The 20,817-nt window shown below is 46.6% G+C and overlaps 1 long non-coding RNA gene across 1 annotated transcript in view; it reads right to left on the minus strand.

The window, feature by feature from the left end:
* LOC308063404 overlaps positions 1–20,817 on the minus strand; it is a 314,414-nt gene that overhangs the window by 174,187 nt on the left and 119,410 nt on the right. The window contains exon 5 of the long non-coding RNA XR_013927953.1: positions 1–19,421. This exon is cut by the window's left edge and continues 12,445 nt beyond it. This is a non-coding gene — a long non-coding RNA (uncharacterized lncRNA). The remainder of the gene's footprint in view (positions 19,422–20,817) is intronic.

Here is a 20,817-nt window from a genome sequence, read left to right on the forward strand (position 1 = left end):
ATGGGTCAGTCTGGCTAAATTAATAGGGGAAAACCCCAACGTTTTGTTCCTGATGCAGCAGTTGAGAGGTTTGGTATCCACTTATCCCAAACCCAGTACTTCAAGCAGAGGGGAGGCTGGGTCCAGCCCTCACTGTCATTTCACTTTTAACCCTCACAAACACTTAGCAATCTCCTCCTCCTGTGACAACTACTTGAGCAAGGACAAGGGCACTTGTAATGGCCTCTGGTTACTCCAGGAGCGGTCCAGTGTGCTCTGTGGACCTTTCCCTCTGCCACCACTGTGTTTACTGGACACACGCTTCCAGGGTATTGCCTTTTCTTGAATAATTTTTAAAGTGTTTGGACTCATGTGTAGGTTTACCAGAGGGCAGACTAAGGAAACCATGGTTTGATTCAGGTAGGGGCTGGACTCATCGCTGGAGCTTCGCTTTGACCTCAAGTCTTGGCATCACTTCATGTTTTCCTTCAAGTCCCCAGAGGATTAACTCAATGTGAGGCTGATGAAATCACTGTGCCAGGCTTCCCCCTGGTCTGTCTACTGTCTTCTACTGCCCAGCACCAGCTCTTGCAGAAGCAGGGTAACATTTTGAGGGAAGAGACAACTGGTGCAATTGTACCTTACGCAAATATTATGCAGAAACTATACATAAAGCACTGAGGCCAACAGAAACACAAAAACACAGCACATTTGGTATCAGCTGGTAGGGAGGGATTTTTGCATATTGATTTACCCCCATCCAAGGGAACAGCATTTTCTGGAATCAGTGGTGCCCTGAAGAAATATTTCAAAGCACAAGACAGACAAGGCAGAGCTTTCCCAGCCATGCCTGGCGACAGAAGAGTTTGTCTTGCTTTGCCACCAGCTCCCTGCACCTGCCCTGCCAAGCAGGGACGATGTGACCTGCAAGGCCATTTGGCACTGGGCAGCAGAGTCTAGGCACACTGTGGAGGATCTTCAACACCCTCATGTAAGATGGGACACCAGCACACAAAGGGACCAGCCAGAGACAACCAGTATTTAGACAGGAAAAAATTCTAAAATACTACCTGAATTTAGGAACTTCAAAAGTGTGCCTGGTTTTGAAGAGTGATGATAATCCAGCAGGATTTGCGTAGAGCCACCATGAGAGGTGAGAACAGGCTTTAAATACAATCCTGCATGACTGAATTTTAAGCACTCCAGTTGGATCCTTTTGGCATTACAGTGACAATCTTGGCATCATCACTCCCACAGTTGTCTGCAATTAACAGTTGCCACATTCAAGCCTCCTTGCGTTCATTAACGTCCAGGTCCTGCCTGACACCCCACTGAGGCTGCAAACAAGACAGCAGAGTAGGCTAGGAGATGTTTTGCAGGAAGAACTTCAATCACTCCCTTCCCATCATCCCTGACCATCACAATTTTCTTTCTAGACTGGATAATGCCTTTACCACTTGCTCTGGTTTTCTCTGACCACACTGTTCACACTATCAGAATTAACAGCACTAGGTTAGACAGCAATGGCATACTGGCATCTTTTTATACCCTGATCGCCACAGCTGTGAGGGTACCAGCATCTCCTAGTGCTGCAGCCCCTAGAAATATTTAGTATCCTCAGATGGAAATTAAAAGCCTAAATCTACAAAGAAAAGCCAGACAGGATGAGATGCTGCCATCCTGATTCACTGTGTACAATCAATAAAGAGAAGAAGCAGAACTTGATTCAGTACCATATTCAAAGTACAGGATTAGCTTTAATGACACAATAGTCCAGGGAAATTCATACAGAAGTGCGTTCCCATACTAGGGAAATGGTATTTGCCAGTGTCACAGGCTGCTGCTGGCAGAGCTGGGACTGAAAAAGAGACAATTGATCAAATCAGTCTTAACCACAAGGCAGTCCTTGGCTCTCAAACAGTAGTGTCAGTAAAGCAGTTCGTACTCAATTAAGTTGGAGGGGGCAGGGGAATAGGGACATTGCATTCCAACTTTAAATAGCATTCAGAAATCCATATCCTCTTATCCACAAGGAGAGGAGAGGAAGATGACAAAGGTCTTGCAGAACTATTTTCCACTACCTTATAGTTTCATGATTTCCCTGGCTTTCCAAAAATAGATATTTTACTGAGAATCTTCATGTTTTCACAGGTCTGCCTTGGAGATTTTTAGAAGCACAACTGCCAAACCCACCCCTCATCTCTGCTCCTCCTGTGCCCCTAGTTTGGATACCTCAATAAAGAGCAGAAAGAAATAGAGGTACCCTTTCAGAAAGTATGATAGCGGAAAAGCCTAGAAAAACACATGCACATGGAATTTTGTTTTCAGCCACTCAGTTCATTCCAGGCTGGCCTAGGCTAGGAAGTGCAAGATCTTCCAAGGCAGAAGCTGTGTAGCTTCCATTCTTGTCCATTAGGGTGTCCATAAACATAAAAGTACCAGTTTAGCCCCAGCCAGCCTGGAGTTGGCCGCTGAGCTCTTAGTTTTGCAGAGCCCTTGACTTGCCTGTATCTTAAGGCAGTCCCACCAGACTAGTTTTCATGATTACAGCCTGACCTTTAAGCTTTCCTTGCCTTCTCCCTTCCTGAGACCCCTGGACTAAGTTCATACCTTGAAACTACTTCCCTTAGCACCCTGAAGAAGGTGCCAGGAATTAAAACTCAGTCCCAGTCGCCCATTATCGCTAACAGAGTAAGACCTTGAAATCCCAGCCTCCAAGCTGTACCAGCCATTGGAGAAACAAGCAGGATTTCTATTAGATCAACAATACAACCTCTAATCAAATTGAATATTCTTCCCACACTGCGTCCTTCTTCAGTAAGATAGCTTAAGTTGGTATTTGAAGTATTGGTACCCTTTTGCCAGCCTCCCTTGTTGTTTTTGCAACTGACTCCTTATATCTCATGGCACAAAGCCTGAAAAATTGCTTCTGTGCTCACTCCAGTCAAGCCTAAGAGTAGAGGATGGCCGATAACTGAAGAGGTTCTGACCTGATATATGGAAAAGTTCTTGCGTCAGCCCTACTCTTCCATTTGCCATTCATCTAACAAAAACTAGACTTATGATCTAGTCTTATTATGATCTAGACTTACTGATCATAAACTCTCTCTGGGTTTACTCTGCACTGCAGCACTTGACTTTCTGCTGTTCAGTGTGTGCCAAAGGGAGTACCTCAGCAGAAATGGAAGAGGCACGTTTATCCAGTTGACAGACTGGTGGTCTGACTCAGCTAATCCATAGCAGCCCAGTGGAAGCTTCAGGCTAAATACAGAATCACTTCAGTTCTTTACTAGATCATCTCAATTTATTGACAGCTGAATAATCCATTTAGCGGTAACAACTGGGAATAAAATCACAGAATCACTGAGGTCAGCAGGGTACTCTGCAGATCATCTGGCCCAAATCTGCTGCTCAGAGCTGGGTCACATAGAGCAGATTGCTAAGGATCATGTCCGGTCAGGCTGTGAATATTTCCAAGGGTAAAGACTCTACCACCGCTCTGAGCAACCTATTCCCATGTTTGACCACACTCACAGTGAGTTTCTTCTTATGTTTAAATGCAATTTCCTGAATTTCAGTTTGTGTCCACCGACAGGATCCCCCTCTGAGCACTCCCCGCTCCAGACCAAACAACCCCAGCTTTCTCAGCCTCTCCTCATACACTAGATACTTCAACTCCTTAATCTTGACCCTGCCTTTGACTCATTCCAGCATGTTCATTTTTCTTTTTTACTGGGAGTCCAGAACAGGACAGAGCACCCCTGATATCTCTCACCAGTGCTGAGCGGAGGGGAAGGATCACCTCCCTCCACTGCTGGCAATGTTCTGTCTAATGTAGCCCAGGATGCCAGATTTCTTCTTTGCCATGAGGGCACGTTGCTGTTTCATGTTGAACTTGGTGTCCACCAGGATCCTCAAGTCCTTCCTCTGCACAGCTGCCTTCCAGCTGGGCAGTGTCCAGCCTGTACTGGTGCCTGGGGTTGTTCCTCCCCAAGGACAGGACTTTGCACTTCCCCTTGCTGAACTGCATGAGGCTCCTGTTGGCCCATTTCTCCAGCCTGCCTAGGTCCTTCTGGATGGCAGCATGACTCTCTGGCGTATCAGCCACTCCTCCCAGTTTTTTATTCCCTGGACTTTTTATATAGGGCTTCAGTCAAAGGATACTGATGAATGTTAAAGTACTTACAGAAAAAGAGATAATTTTAAAATTTTTTCCATTGTTTTCACCAATGATATGATCTTATATGATCTCACAAAGCTATACCTGAAGCCTGTAGATGTGTTTGCACAAACTCCACCTGTGCACGACCAACTAATACGTCAAAGACCTGAGATCCAACAGCCAATCTCATGCTTCCATGCTGGAAAAGGGAGAATCTTACATATAGACAATATTATGCATCCTATCTGCTCATTCTTTCCTTCTTTTATTTTATTTGTCTATAAAATTATAGAATTAAAAATTAGCAGCTGCAACTCAGAGAGGCCAATACCCTCTGTGGATGACTCACCATCTTGTGGGTTTTTTTGGGGGATGTGTTCCTGAGGAAATGAAAACATGCTAGTGTCTTTTTTTCTCTTGCTTCCTTATAGAACACACTCACTGTTCTCCTGCTTAGATGCTGGTACGCGTCTCTGTGGGTCCTCTCTGTGTCAGGCTACATGGGCTGCATGATGTTCTGGCTCACGTAGGCAGTGGGAGTCCAAAAGAAGTAACAGTGGTGTCGTATCACACGCCTGCTGCTGTCGCTGGCTTGGTAGAACTGAGAAGGATGAAAATACCCAACAGATGGGCAGAGATTGAAATGAGAGTGAGGCAGAGAAAAGAAAGCAAGCATGGCCCTGAGGAAAGAGGCCACACGGTGTTAGCATTAAGCTAAGTGTCGACAGCCAAGTGCCTGTTGATTTTTAGTGGAAGACCACTGGGCACACCCAGCACTGGGTATTGCATAGCCTTGCAAGACCATGAGAAACTGAAATAAGGAAGTCAAGCCATGCTTGCAAAGTCTTGGTTCCAGTTGCTTTGTAACACACTTGTGCTGCCCTGCCTTCCAGAAGTCACACTGTGCACCAAGAGCAGGCAGTTGAGGACAGCAACAAAAAGCCTGACCCCCCTTAAAGTCCCCTTGAGGTGAGGGTGAAGAGCATAGCCAGGGGCTGGGGCCAGTCTTCACCCCAACCTGCGGCAGTTTGGCAACAGGGATGGGGCAATGGGGAAGCAAACGCCATGAAATCATGATGATCTTATGAACTCCTCTCAGCAGCTAAGCTGAAGAATTAGACAATCCACAAAGCTGATATATCAGTGCCCGATTCCCAATCCTTTCCCTCATCCCTAGATGATGCCAGAATTTAAGAGCTTCTGCCTGCTGGAAGGAGCTGGTTTTCCCTCAAGGTTCTCCTGCGCTCTGGCACAGCTTTTGATGTGCATCAGATTGAGTCCTGGGGTCTCAGAGCTGATGCAGGCTTGGCCCTCAAAGCTTAGCAAGCTGGTCATGAAAGGAGCTGATCCCCTGCTGCTGACAGATGCTGAGCTTTTCTGATGTTCAATATTTTTAAGTGCTTTTGGGACTTCTGCTCTAAAGCACTTCCCTTTAATTTCCATTTAATTTCCTTAGAATTGTCACTGGAGCTGTTGATATCTCTGACACGTGTCAAATGCATCCTTTTCTCTGCTTTCTCCCTCACTATGCAGTACACATAAAGATTTAAAAAAAGGTTTTCAGCTCAGCACTTCACTACCCTCCTCCACACTTTTTTTGAGCATTCAACCCCCCCTTTTTTTTTAATTAAAAAAACCCTAACATAATGCACCTAAGTGAACATATAATTGTTTCATGTAGTTTCCCCAGAGAATTACATAATCTCAACCTGCCTTGCTTAGGCACCATATAATCATGCAATTTACTGGCTTTTTGTTCCTCTTCTTCCTTCCTTTTTTTTTTTTTTTCCTTCTCCCCAATACTTGTAATAAGTTTTCCACCTTGTCTAGACATTTCTGATATACGCTGCCTTTACCTAATCTTCAGCTGCCGCAGCTAACAGATGTAACAGCTCTCCTCATTCCACAACTATATCCTGGATCTCAACACCCCCCAGCTGACAAGTCCTTATTCCAGCATCTCATCTGCCAGTGCTATTTCTACCTCTCCCAGCTGTGTATTTCATCTCATTGAGAGAATTTTATTTTTATTTTCCTAATGTTGTGACTGTTACCTGATTAGAGTGAAGGCTCTCTTTTAATGGGAAAATACCTGCAATGACCAAAATTGGCCATATTTGATGATCAATGGCTTCAGAATTAATACAGTGCTACTAATAGGTAGGTGTGAGCACAGGTTTTCCATTATAGTAGGCTTGAACAGGAAAAGTACAGTTGGGATATTTTTCACTATGTTGTTTTATGGAAAAAAAAAAAAAAAAGTTTTGCCCTCCAAAAACTATTTGCATACAGAAAGATGGCCAGGATATTTCTTGGAAATTGTGGCTTGCCTCTCTCTCACCAGGAAATGTCCCCTGTGATACAGCACAGCTAGAGATCTGTCAAACACAGCCTCCAACCCCAAGGAAGGGGCAAACCAGTACAGCACCACGGGAACTGCAGCTGAGCAAAGTTTCCCCCAAAATTCACAAGGCAGCAGTATTTCAAACCACCACTGAGAGTCCTGGACAGCATGCTACCACTGGAAAAGCTCCCTTTTCCATAGGCAAAAGGCCTTGTCTTCCCAACCCCAGTCTGAATGAGTCCAGTCCTTAGCTCATGCTAAGACAGAGGTTACGTTTTGTTTGAGTCTGGCGGGAAATTCCTTTCCCCCAGTTAGTGCACAGCTTCCACTGGGGCACAGAGAGCAGAAAGCAACATTATTTGCAATCATGTATTTGAAATGTGTAAACAAAATTACCTTGGAACGAGTTCACATCCCGTTAGATCTAGCTTTTCACCAACAATCTAGCAAATATGTTCCCTGGCAGGAATGTTTGCTAAGACTATAAATCACATTTTTTAGCCCTTTGTTCAAAGTAACATTGAAATATGCAGTGGTGAGTATTTACCTCTCCAACCTGACCATCAGAACTACCCTCATCCACTTGAAGATTAGGAACATACCACATAGCTGATGTGTCCAAACATCGAAACTTTGAATCCAAGCAACAGATTTAAAGATTGTGTTTGCACACCCTGAGAAGTCCCAAGTACTTGCACCAAGAATAACCTTACAAAGCAACTGCAAAGCTCCGGGGCACTTCAAAAATTTTGGTGAATAAAGGAGGAATAGCTTGAAACTGGATTCAGTTCCATCCAGGTTCCCTTGCAGGCAATGCATCCCATGTTTACACAGGCACTTCTCATATTTTTGAGCTTCCTCAGGCCAGCTGACCAAACAGTTGCCACATTTCTCTTGTAACCTGCTTCTTCCCAGCTTTCCAGGTTCTTGTTGCAACAGAAGTGAGTAATTGCCAGTGACACTGAGACACATTAAAAGCATCACATCTAATTCCTTCCCATCTTTCCCACATTAGCCAGGTCTAACTACTGTTGAGATGTTACACTCTTCAAGCTACAAGTGCTTTAGGAAGGGATTGCCTGTATTTTGAGGACTTTCATCTTCCCAAGCACATAAATAAGATCCATGGTCATCCTACGGCTTAATTTCACTCTGGTGCTTGAATGAAAACAGCCTTGTGTTTGAGTACTTAGCCTGGGCTGTTGACCACTGCCTTTGCTGCCCAGAATAAAAGGTCCCAAATGCAAGCACTTGCCCATGCCCAGAGACACAGCTCTGAATTGGTCAGGCAGCTGGACTAGATGGTCATTGTAGGTCCCTTCCGACTTAAATGGTCTGTTCTGTTCTGTTCTACCATGTGTTTCCTAATCTAGCCAGCCACTGACACTGGCAGCCCATTCATAAATTCACACAGCAGCCCCTACCAGCAACATTACTAACAGTACCAAACATTCCAAATGCATATGCAAGAAATCTAAACACAATGGTTTGTTTCTTTCATTCTTCTTTTTTTTCAAATATGTTTTTATTTCTCTTTATTTCCCTTTGAATTTTGGAGCCTTCAAGGACTGCATTTAGCAGGTTCTTTCAGCTACTGCAATGCGCTGTTGAAAAGAGACAATCCCTTGAACCAGGACCTTACACTTTCAATGAAACTCAATGTAACATTGCGACAGACTGCTGTAACCCTGACACATATCTCATTCGTGGCACTTGCAAAGAAATGAATCACTTCCAGATAATGATTTGTGGGATCCTGAAGTAGCTGCAAGAGAACAGCAGGCTGCACTCCTACATCTGTCACACCACTTCCAGGTGACTCCAGCAATGTGCTCTGCTCTCCAAAGTCCAGAGCCCAGAGCCAAGTACAACAGGCAGTCCTGGGAGCCAGGAGACCTAGCCTCTTGGCTTGGCCATTGACTCATTCACCAATTCGCAGCAAGTCACTAGAAATTATCTGTTTTATCCCCCTGCAGAATAGGTTGTGGGGGTCACTCCTTTAGGGGAGCAGAAGCTCTCTGTGACCTGTGGCTGGGACTCACCACAAACACCATACCATTACTCCTTGTTAGCAACACTGTTCTTGTAGCAAGACCATGGCACAGAAAACAGTCAAGCAAACTTTTGCAACACCATATGAGTGCGGCCGAGGGAAACCAACTGAAGCCCCTTTCCTAATTTAGATGGGACAGAGAGATCACAGAGCAGCAAAACAATATGATTTCTTTGGTGCTGACCTTTCTTCTGATAAGTATCAGTTGGAATTTATTTTTAAGGCTACCTGCTGGAGGGTCTCCACTTTGGTGAAATATCTGTGAGGTAGCCTCTACTGGATTCCTCCCCTCTCATCTCAGGTGAAAAACCACAGGGTTGTATCCTGATTAACAGGAAGGCCTTAGAAAGCCTGGGTGTGGACCTCAGTTAGTCCCCAGTGTTACAGCTGCATCCTTCCGTGGAGCTAAGCAGGGGATGTTCTGCAACAGGGAGCAGTGGGAACTGAACCAAAGCAGGACCCAGAAACTTGGGTGATTTGAAGCTACATGTGGACGAGACAATCAAGGGAGATGCCACTCTAGGTGAAGAGAGGAACAAAACCAAGCAACATGGTTTAACACGACCTGTTGCTCGTGCCACACTATCCATGACCATCATTTGTTGCTACTAGCCCATCCGCAATGGCCTGGCTGTGCTATGATGCCTGGGCAGCAGTGCCCTGGGCCATTACTGTACCACATGAAAGCACTGTATTTTCCTGACAATGTTCTGTGTGAATGTTACTTCCTCAGTTAGCAGCCTATCTGCCAGAACATTAATGAGAAACTAACAAAGAGCTAATGCAGAAACAGTAATGAAGATTAATCTCTCCCCAAAGAGAATGACATGCTTTCTCAGAGACCTAGTGTACCACAACAGCATTTGGAGGGTCAAAAGTGGGTCAATGAAAGCTAATTAATATCAAATATCTCTCTTGTTCTTAATTATGGAGTCGTGTGCAGGGATTTCAAATAAGCTGCTTGGTCCATTCTAGCCACTGAATTCCCAAGCCGGGACCCGTAAGCCATGGAGGAATTTGATGGCATAACTGGGCATAGGTTTCTAGCGGAGTCAGGGAGACTGGCTTGGCCTGGGTTTCATTCCCTGGTAGCAACTAGAAGTCTTGGGTTTGGAAGATGTGTAGCATGACTTTCTGTGTAACATAGCCCAGGATGTCACTAGAGTCCTACCTACTCACTTAGGCAGCAAGTGATCCCTGAGCAGGGATTTCAGGTCAGGCTGAGATTTCCTTCTCAGCAACAAGCTCCTGGCACTCTCTGGCAGCCTGTGGAGCTCTCCTACGTACAGTTCCCTGCTGCATAATTTATTGCCAAAGGATGCTAGAGTTGTACGTGACCTCAAGGCATGACCTTAGGAAGTCTGTCAAATAGGATCTCATCAAGGGCTGTTACCTGCACAGATGTTACTATGGGTCTGAAAAGCTCCCAAGAACAGAAGCAGCATGGGAAGACCTGCAACACTGGAAGACTTGCCATTTGGGAATCTGAACAAGTTCCCAAACCTTCTGTTCACTTCTACTGTGGCCTTCCATCACTTCAGCCCCCTAACCTCAATTCCTGGCCCACCACATGAAGGCACTTTGGTGGCAGAGAGTGTAGCATCCCAGTTAACACTCCCATCTCTAGTACTTGTGTGTCTGCACTGTCTCGTGCAGCAGCCTTTACCAGGCCTTCAAGACCTGACCATTGTACTCATTTGATGAAGATGCTTCCATTCCTCTTTTGCCTGCCCTGGGTAAACCCACTTAACAGGAAAAAAATCAAACAATTCCCCTGGGCCACCTCTGTGCTGAGAGCGTGAACTGGGGGAGAAAGCGTTGGGCTTTGCTGCTGCAGATGAGCCACAAAGCAGCGAGCACTTAGGATTCCTGTCTTGCCTGGCTGGAGCCCAAGTGGAAGCAAATCCTCTGCAGGCAGGGCTGTCCTGCCAGCTCCATGATCTCACGGAGGGAAAACACGCTGGGGCTAAAGAAAAATCAATGACTTTTCATGTCTTTGCAAGGCTGTATTTAGAGAGGTGACTGGCACTGAAATTGCCCTACTTACCACAAAAGCAGTGACAGTGCCACCACCGCAACAGGAGACAGACTGACTCCAGGCCCTGTTTCAGCCCATGTATTCTAACTGGAGCAGGCTGTACTGCCAGCAAGAAAACAGGTTCTTTTACAAGATCAGAGGTACATGTCTCCCACTGTGCTTTCAAAGGTAAGCCAACAGCTCCGGGACCGCATTTAACTCTTGCCTGGCTGACACTCACAGCACCAGTCCATATACACTGCCTGCCAGAGGAAAGAAAGGGGAGGGGGCAGAAATCAACAGGCTGCAAAGATTTCCAGTGGCAGCTGCAGTCAGGGACACAGCAGCACGTTCTGCTGGAAGCATCAGTGTCTGGGTGAACACCTCCGACATGCAGCTTGCCTTTAAGAAATGTGCAGCTTTACTGCTGGATAAACAAGAGTCACATCACACATCAGCGGAGCAAACAGAAACCATCTTAATACTGTCTGACTTCACACATAGGACTAACAGCCTTCCCTCTCATGTTTTATGCGGGGCAGTGCTATTGCTCAGACGTGTGGGCGCCCTCTCCAAGCAGTGCTGGCAAGGACTATGGGACAGAGCTGCCACCCTTAGATCGCACGGCAGGGCCAGAGGGTTCTTCCCACTCACACACTCCTGTGAGCATCCTAAGTTTCAGCTCCAGCCTGAGTGGATGACTGAAGTGGGCATTAGCAGGGGCTGGTACAGGCTGTAGGTCTCTGTCTAGAGGCGTTCTGTCCCGCTTGCTAGGAACATGCTGCCCACTCACTCAGGGGAAATGCTGCTTCCTTAACATCTGAATAAAATGCCTTGGATGTTCTGTTAAGCTAAGCATTAAGTATGTACCCACCTCCTACTGATAGCAGAGGGACTTAGGCACCTAATTCTGCCAGGCTCCTTTGAAAACCCTGGATTTCAATGCTCAAAGGTCTGCTCTAATTAGCCAAATAATCGCCCATGTCATGTCTGTGCTCTTAAACGATTGTCAGTGGAACTAACTTATACTGATTCACCCTCTTCTGACTCACAGTCATTTATTTGCACTATTTCCAACATTGGGAGTTGAAATGATACACATGCTTTCCATACATTCACAAGAGAATTCATAAACACCGTGAATGCATGACTTCATGTCCAGCCATGCCAGGCTCTTCTAATTTCTCAACCAAATAAAAACAACCAGATCTATTCTGATCTCTAGGTATGCTGAACCAAGTCTGGTGGGATATTAATCCAGGGAAATCTTTTTCCCCATTTGTAAGACAAATTCCAGCACTGCGAAAGCTTTGAATGCTGCCAGGCTCAAAGACAAAGTGTTTCCTCTTTACTACAGAATTAGCCCATCCTGGCTGGTCTTGGCTTGTGCCTCCACACTGTGAAGGAACGGATGCTTAGAGGGCTGAAAAAGCCCTCCTGGCTCTATGGTGCTTTTTTAATTTTGAGTTTACAACTGCCCGACAGCTGCTGCCAGCTATGGCACAGGCACTCTCCCCCAGCACACAGCACCAAACAGCCCTCAGCAAGGTCAACACGAGCTATCTCCAGTGCGACGCAAGGCTTGGAGCCTTTCATGTTTATTCCTTCCAGTATTGTCCAAATTTCATCCTGGTGGCCTGACCTCCCCCCTAGCCCATGGAAGGTCACTTTTCTTTACAGTTTGGTGCTTTGGCAGGGATGCTTGGCTAAATAAAAAGCAGCAGACTATTGACTTCAGCTTCTAAATGCAGCCATCAGCTAAGGTATATTTCTAGACTTGTGTGAAGCAGTGGAGGGACCCCTCACCCATCATCATTACATGCTTGATCCCAAGGCCACTGAAATTGCAACAAAATAGTGTACAGAAACCAAGGAACTGGGACACAAACAAATTCTTCTATATTTAAACAAAACCACCTATCCCAAGATACATCACACCACATCTGACTGCTTCAGGAGACAAACCAATGGGAGATAAAACTGCCAACTTGAGTCTCAAGCCAGAGCAATGCCCTTGGATTTAGCTGAATGTGGAGTTAGGGAAGCTGCTCCCAGAGCCTGACTCTGAATCATTCTCCAAACTCTGAATCACTTTGTTTCACCTCAGCCATTAGCTCCAGCTAAGAGCAAAACGACTGTAGCTCCCCATGTGTAGTTCCCCCAGGGAAATATTCCTCGGCTGCAAAACCACCTTTGAGCCTTCCCACAAGAGAGGAACCGAGAATGCCCCAGCTGCACCAGCACTGGGCGGGGGGTGCCAGGAAGCACAGGGTGACAGGGTACTGCAAGAACAGCCAGCCCTGGGGCAGGACAGCTTTTGATTTTTTAATTTCGTTTTATGCAAGCCAAAGAGAGATCCTGAGACTCCACAAAACTCAAGAGGATGGGAGCTCTGCTTTAGACCTCTTAGGTGTGCTAACCTTACAGCAGTCCATACCGCCAGACAAAATGTTTTTTTGGGAAAGGAACGAGGGTTTGGAGCTCAGTAGATCTCTCTTCCTTGTGCCACAACAGTAGAAAGCTGAGCAGGGGGTGGTTCCCATATGAGCACAATCCAGATCAGATTGGGACCATAAAGTGATTCAGTTCAAGACAAGCTCTGACAAAGCTGTTCCACAACTGCTCCAGCTCCAGCTCCCCCTGTCTCATGTTTTCTCTAGTCTTTGCAAGCACAGCAATTCAACAGTCATGGCTGGGAGCAGAAGGAAAGCTGCTTAAAGTCCCCAAGTCCCAGCTTCAAAGGGCACTGAAGACAAGCCACACCTGGGTGGAACAACCTGCTGGAGCCACAGATGTGTTTAAACAGCCCATGCAGGCAGGGGTCTGCTTGTTGCTGTTGTGTTGTAGGAGTACAGGAGCATCTTACAGCTTCCTGGCTGACTTCCTGGTAGTACCCTATGACCTGTTCCTAAATATCAGTCGTTATCTCTGCCATTTCAGAAGTGTTCACTAGCCATGCTCTGCTAGAGGAATGCAACATGGCCACCAACTTGCCATGAAGATCTGGCCAACCCTGTTTATTGGGGGTTTGCTCGGACCACACCCACTGAGGATCTTGTGGATCTCACCCCTGGAGCTGCAACAAGCCTGCTTTGCCTTTAAAAAAGCAACAGTGCTAAACAGACTACTTTTGTGATACATTTACATCCCACAGACTCAACTCCTCTAAAAAATAGGACCATTAGAGAATTTAATTGCTGTGACTTTGCAAACAGCCTTTTGTCATGTTAAACACTGAGCACTAAGCCAGGATCAATGAACATAAGGCAAAACCATGCCATGCCTGTCCTAGCTTTGCTGTCATGTAACCAGGGAGACTGGACTACTGAGCAGGGACAATGATGCTGTGAGGCTGGAATGGAAAATAGTGTATTTGGCAGCCATCAGCAATGTGGTCAGCCCTGCAGCTCCTTGGAGAGGCTCAGGAGAGAGGCCAAGGCTTGAATGTCTGTGGTAGAGTCAGGGCTGACCTCTCCATTGACTCCTCTCAGGTCAGGATCAGGCCCTGACCAAAGCAGGTCACAGCAAGGAAATTGTTTGAAGGGAGGACAGAGGTGGTCCATGATGTGTGACCAAGTGCTTACTTGATGGCTGGAATCCAAAACCCGTATGGTTGTGGTCACAAGGCTGCACCCACCACTGTGCTGGGGCTGACTGTGCCGGTGCTGAGCCCCTGGCTCTCCCCACAGCTCAGTGCAGAGTTCATCACTTTTCAGCCACCAAACCTTGCTGCTGCTCTGCCAGAAAATCAGTAGCTTGAGAAAATTTGTCTCCCTGCAATGTAACACAGAGACACAGCCCACGGCCAGATGTGGCTGCCTGTATGTGGGGAGGTGACAGTGAGTCCCCACAGTTCTTCACTTGGCGCTACAATTACAAACAAGACCAAAGCATTGCTGAGTACCCCTGATGGATGCGTAAATCATACCACCTCCATCCAAGTCAACCAAATAATTCCAGGTGATACCAGCTCAACACCTGAAGCTCAGACTCTTCCTCCTTGCTACATGCCTACGGCAAATCTTCCCGGCAGGCAAATGGCTCCAGCTATTCCCCAAGCAAGTAGTAACTGAACTCACAGCATATAGTTTGTCAAGCAGGAGCAAGACTGGCTGTGTGCTTTAAACTAAGCCTCTGCTTAAGTACTTACTTAATTGGGCTTTACTGCAGTGCTTAAATACAGTTTAGAAGTAATTTCTCAAAAGCATCTAAGTGGCTGGAGGATCCCAGTTTTCCTGCCTCTTGCTATTATGGCTCAGGCTCCTGACATGCAAGGTGGTCACTAGAAGCTGTTCTCAAGGTGGTTTGAAACTCTCTGCCTTCATTTCCTCGGCTTCCTAGGGGTCATTATAGGAGATCTGTAAGGGGAAATGAATGCTTGTAAGATACATAATTGAATGGAATAAATAACAATTAGTGAAATGAGACGTTAAGTATTAAACTGATTAAAAGCTATCCAAGCTGAACAGAATTAAAAATAAATGAAACCCAGCTACAAGCCTAATGAACAATTGCTTCACAACTATTCCTAACTCATCCTTCAAATAAAAAAAGAAACAGTTTAAAATAAAATTACAGATTTCTTTAAATATAAATGTTTGTTAAGAAAAAAGAAATCAAATAGGGACTTGTAAGGATTCATTTAAGTTGTACATGGAAAGTAAGTCAGAGCTTCTGCTTCCCCTAGTATGATCAACTGCTTTTCTGCCCATTCATCAGCAAGTCCTCTCTCTCCCCTTGCCTCCTGGGCACGGTGTGCTCGTCCAGCATTAAGAACAGTCAAATGCAATTTTACCAAAATCACACCTTCCACTCCATCATCTGTGATCTCTGCATCAACCTTCCGTGCAGGTGAGGTGGGTCACAAGAGGCCAAATGCACCACTTGGTAACAGTCTCTCCCTTTTCTTGGCTTTCTTTGATTTTTGTTTTCCACATGATGGCATCTCACAGCTTTGAGGTCATATTTATACTGTGAGCACATGGCACCTCATGGTCAAGCCACAGCTGATGCTCTTTGCAGGCACAAACCCCTCAGTTTAGCACAAATTCAATCGCAAATACAAAAAGCAGGTTCCTAAAAAACAAAAACCAACCTATCAAGGTACCAGACTTTGTGATGGATATTAGCCGTGTACTTAAGTGTCTTGCTGAATCAGGGCCATGGCCTATTGATTAAAGACGATACATTAATGACGTAATTTTCTCAGAAATGATGATGGAAACTGTATCTTGGCCAAGGTTATCCAACACATACAGCAACACAGACTGACACAGGAGTTACCTGCAGTCTGTGGGCAGTCCCAACAACAGCCTGTGGATTTGCCCCCGCTCCCTCGGCCTGTTGGCACACCTTTACATGCTTTTATAGTATTTATATACCACAGTAAATACCACATTTACTGTGGGTCCAGCACAGGGGGTCCACAGGGTTGGTAGCACCTTGTCCTGCCAGGGGCAAATCTTGAGCTGGAAAAACTGGTGCTCATTGCAGATGGTCTGTGCACAGGTTTATAGCTGTGCCTAACCCTAGAAGTCACTAAATGTGACTTAATTAATAAAAATCAATTAGCTAGCATTAATCAAGAAAAATCAATTAGCAAACGCTATAATAACAGCTATGCAGTAAGGTTGCAAAGGAAAGTCTATTCAGGATCCAGAGTACTGTTTCAGCGCCGTTCCCACTGTCTACATCCAATACCACCGCCGCCTTAATATTCCGGGCCAGTTCCCTCCATGGAGTGAATCTGGAGACTGCTGGTTCAGCGCCTGCCAAGCACCGGGCACAGCTCTGCCCTCACTGGTACAGGCGGAGCAGCGGAAAGAAGAGCGAGCTACCATGCAAAGGATGGCGCTTTGTGGTGTGTTGCAAAGGGCCGACCCAACTACAGACAAGGCCAGCTTGCTGTGTGGTCACCACCCCTGCACCCCTCGGCCAATCCTAGGAACATACAGAGCCAGAATATACAAATCTCATCTCATGCACGCTGAGCACCATCCATCGTACAGTCCTAGCAGGGTCTGTGGCCTCTTCATCTTCCCGCAGCACGGCCACTTAGGTGCAAGCCTGTGCGTACAGAACTTTGTAAATGGAGCCAAAGTGGTTGAGAAGATGGAATCCCACCAGACTGGAATACTATTCCCAGTTGTGGGAAGCGGAAGTTTTGATGGTGGTAGGTCACTTCTCTTGTGTGAGCCTCGGAAGCCAGAGCAAGTGAGCAAGGCGAATGATTAGGGCTGTACCGAGCTGTAAATCCTGCAGCAGGCAAACACCCACAGACTGTCAACATCGCGTTGGCAAAAGCTGCATTTATTGACGTCTGCTCTTTTCATCATTGCATAAGGAAACAGAAAGGAGATGTTCAGACACAGTGTCCAGGCCCAGTCCTGGGGAGCTGCACTGTGCATGTGTTGGTGTACCCGTCCTGAGGCACCCGCACCATACGCTGCTGCACCTACTCAAAGCGCAAGAGATTTCCTCTCTCCTCCCTCTTGCATCTTTTCCCCAAACCCTTTTTCAAGCCACACAGCTTTCTGTCACCCACCCACACATGAGCCTACTGCCAGGGTGGGGTTTCATTTGCAATATACAGGGGACAGCAATCCCCTGCAGAGTCCCCGGGTACGGATTCCCCCAGGACTTAACTCCAGGAGGTGCAGGGACCCGGGCAGACCCAGCACTTAGCTACCTATGCCCGTCTCGGAAGCAACCGGCTTCTCCATTCACATCCCAGAGACCGTCCTGCATTAAAGCTGGCTCACGCTCACCAGCAATGCCCTGGCACAGCAGTCGGCCGTCCAGCGGGGCAGCGCCGAAGTTAATGACGCGGGAGAGAGCAGTGGGGTGTGACTTCGAAGACAGGGGAGAATGTGCTTCTAGCCTTTCCATAATAGTTAATCATTAAAACCTTTCATGGTCACAGAAGTTGCTGGCCTCCTTACAAGCTCCTCTTATCAGCCATAATTATTTCCTGATCGGCTCTCGCTTAACTACCTGGCAGCCTTACGCACAACACCCTCCAATCACCTGACTGCATTTATTGCCCTATATTCCCGGCCAAATGGGCCTCTGCTGTGTCAGCTCCAATAGTTACAGCATGTTATTTCTCCCAGCCCATGCCCAAACATAAAAGCTGTTCTGTCCCCTGCCTTCCCCTTTATACCATCCCTCTTTTCGTGACAAAGCAAAACAGAGTCGTTACCCAAGTACCTCAGCACTTCATCCTCCTCTTCTCCCCCAAATGCAACAGCTCCTCTTGCGTAAAGCCCAGGGAGGTACTGCTGCCATCTTCCCAATTATCCTTAAGTTTTCAATCATTTTAACTCTACAGACATTGCCTAGATATCTAAATTAATGCATTTCTATTTACACTTCTGTCCTTTTTATTTTCTGACAAAGACTAGCTCACCTCCCTAGACGAGAGAGACATCAATCCAAGCAACAGACCTAAATAAGTCACCCCCATGGTCTGTTATTTACCGTGTCAAAGCCTGTTTCCTGGGGACGAGAGTTCAGAGTTACCAACTTAACCCTGTTCTTGAATAAAAATGGATAGAATAACCCTGACCAGCAAGGCTGATCTGAACAGATGAAGTTAAATCCTGAAGAAGAAATGAATGGAGTCAGTGGAAATTTCCAAGAGCGGGAAGAGGGCTTGTACTTAGGTAAATAAAAGCAACTTACATAAATAAAAAAGCAAGGACTGGAAATCCAGTCCTTATTGCAGCTCTGATTAAATTCACCTGTTCTCAGCAAAGCAGAAGAAGCTCTATAGTCAGTCTATAGGTAGCACATGCCTATGTATACACGTCCTGCACAACAAGAGCTTTATATCAAAACATATGCAAAAGGGGAGGGGACATAGGTCTCCAGATACAGAGGGGAAGAGTCGAGAAATGGGAACAGGGTGTTTCATAATCAAATTTGTTTTCTCAGTGAGACAGTAACATCTACAAAAAGGAATAAAAATGCCTCAAAGAGGGATTTAATCTTCACTACTTAAGTTTAGAAAAAAAAAAAAACTGGTTTGGGGAAATTCAAAACCACAAAACGATCAGGGTATGTACACAGAATAACCCCAGGACCAGATTACATTGCTGTTACTTAACAGCAGCGGTGTCTGAGACATGGCTGACTCCACATGCAGGGGATTGCAAGGTCATTCTGAAACACTTGCAATCTACAACTCAAACCAATGTTTCCTCTTTCTCTCTAGCACAGCATCCACATACACCAGCCGGTAATTCAGCGAGTTTTCAAATATGACCAAGAATTTGGAAATGCTCTGCTCTGCTTGTCTTGCTTGCTGCAATCAGGTCACTTCCAAGGCCGACCAAGCAGATGCGCAGCAAAGGGACACTGGTCATGCTATAAGAGCACAAATAATACACTGTCAAAGTATAAAATAAGTGTCTACCTGCACATGCAGTTCTCTACTTTGTGAGCACATTATGCTTCCTTCTGCTCTCACAGTCATCTGTCACTTTACTGGGGCTGCTGCAGAAAGTACTTTAAAAAAGCCAGTTCAAGGCTCAGGAATGGTCATGAAGGCATGCAGGATCTCAAAAAGTATTACTGAAAGGCTAGAGAAGGAAGGTGAAGCCTTCCTTTTTTATAGCCACCATAAAAAAATGACCCTGTGGGTGACCTTCCCAGGGAGTAGGGATGCTGGGGAGGTGTGCGTCTCATCACCCTCTCTTGAAAAGGATAGACAACCCATGGAGAAGAAGAACGGACTGACCAGTGATTTGGCATACTGCACAGCTCCTGCCTCTGTGTGGGAAGATGCCTCGGCTCAGGAAAGGGGTGGCAGGGTTTGGGAAGATGCCTCAGCTCAGAAGGGATGGCAGGGGGAGGTGACCAAGTTCTGTAGAGACACAGAGGGCAGAAAGGTGATTAAAGCACAGGTGTTCAATACTTCTCCCAAAACCAAAACCCACCCAAACAACCCCCAAAACCAAGCCTAGAACCACTGCAATTGCCAGCTCAACCAAAAAATCACCAAGATTCTGATGCCAAAAGATGGGACTACAGGCCGGAGGTTATCATACAATATAGAACCATTTAGGTTGGAAAAGATGCTTAAGATCATCAAGTCAAATTGTTAACCCAGCACTGCCAAGCCCACCACTAAACCATGTCCTTCAGCACCACAGCTACAGGTCTTTAATTACCTCCAGGGATGGTGACTCAACCACTTCCCTGGGCAGCCTGTTCCAATGCCTGACCACCCTCTCAGTGAGGAAATTTTTCCTACTATCCAGTCTAAACCTTCCCTGGCACAACGTGAGGCCATTTCCTCTTGTCTTATTGCTTGTTACTTGGGAGAAAAGACCTAGTGTCACCTCGCTGCAGCCTCCTTTCAGGTAGCTGTAGAGCAATAAGATCCCGCAGAGCCTACTTTTCTCTGACTAAACAACCCCAGTTCCTCCAGCTGCTTCTCATAAGATTTGTGCTCCAGACCCTTCCCCAGCTCCGTTGCCCGTCTCTGGACACGCTCCAGCACCTCTACGTCCCTCTTGCAGAGAGGGGCCCAAAACCAAACACAGGATTTGAGGTGCGGCCTCACCAGTGCTGAGCACAAGGGGACAGTCACTGCCCTTGTCCTGCTGGCCATGCTGTTTTGGATACAAGCCAGGATGCTGTTGGCCACCTTGGCCACCTGGGCGTGTTCAGCCAGCCATCAACCAGCGCCCCCAGACCCTTTCCCACCAGGCAGCTTCCCCGCCACTCTGCCCCCAGCCTGTAGCGCTGTGGGGGGTTGTTGTGCCCCCAGTGCAGGACCCAGCGCTCAGCCTTGCTGAACCTCCCACCGTTGGCCTCAGCCCATCGATCCAGACCATCCAGACCCCTCTGCAGAGCCTCCTGCCCCCCAGCAGATCAACACTCCTGCCCAACTTGGTGTTGTCTGTGAATTTACTGAGGGTGCACCCAATCCCCTCGTCCAGATCACTGGCAGATATTAAACAGAGCTGCCCCCAGTACTGAGCCCTGGGAAACACCACTTGTGACTGGTCGCTGACTGGATTTGACTACATTCACCACCAATATTTAGGCTCAGCCACCCAGCCAGTTTTTTGCCCAGCACAGAGTACACCCATCCAAGCCATGAGCAGCCAGTTTCTCCAGAAGAATAACAGAGGAAGGATCACACGACAGTTTCTCTCTTATGCTTCCCCTAAGCATGTGCTACTAGTTACAGTCAGGGACAGGTTAGGGTAAGCCTTGGGCCACAGCCAGTACAGATGCATGGTCTTAGTTAC

The sequence above is a fragment of the Falco punctatus genome (genome assembly GCF_963210335.1).
Source record: "Falco punctatus genome assembly, chromosome: 4".
Taxonomy (NCBI): domain Eukaryota; kingdom Metazoa; phylum Chordata; class Aves; order Falconiformes; family Falconidae; genus Falco; species Falco punctatus.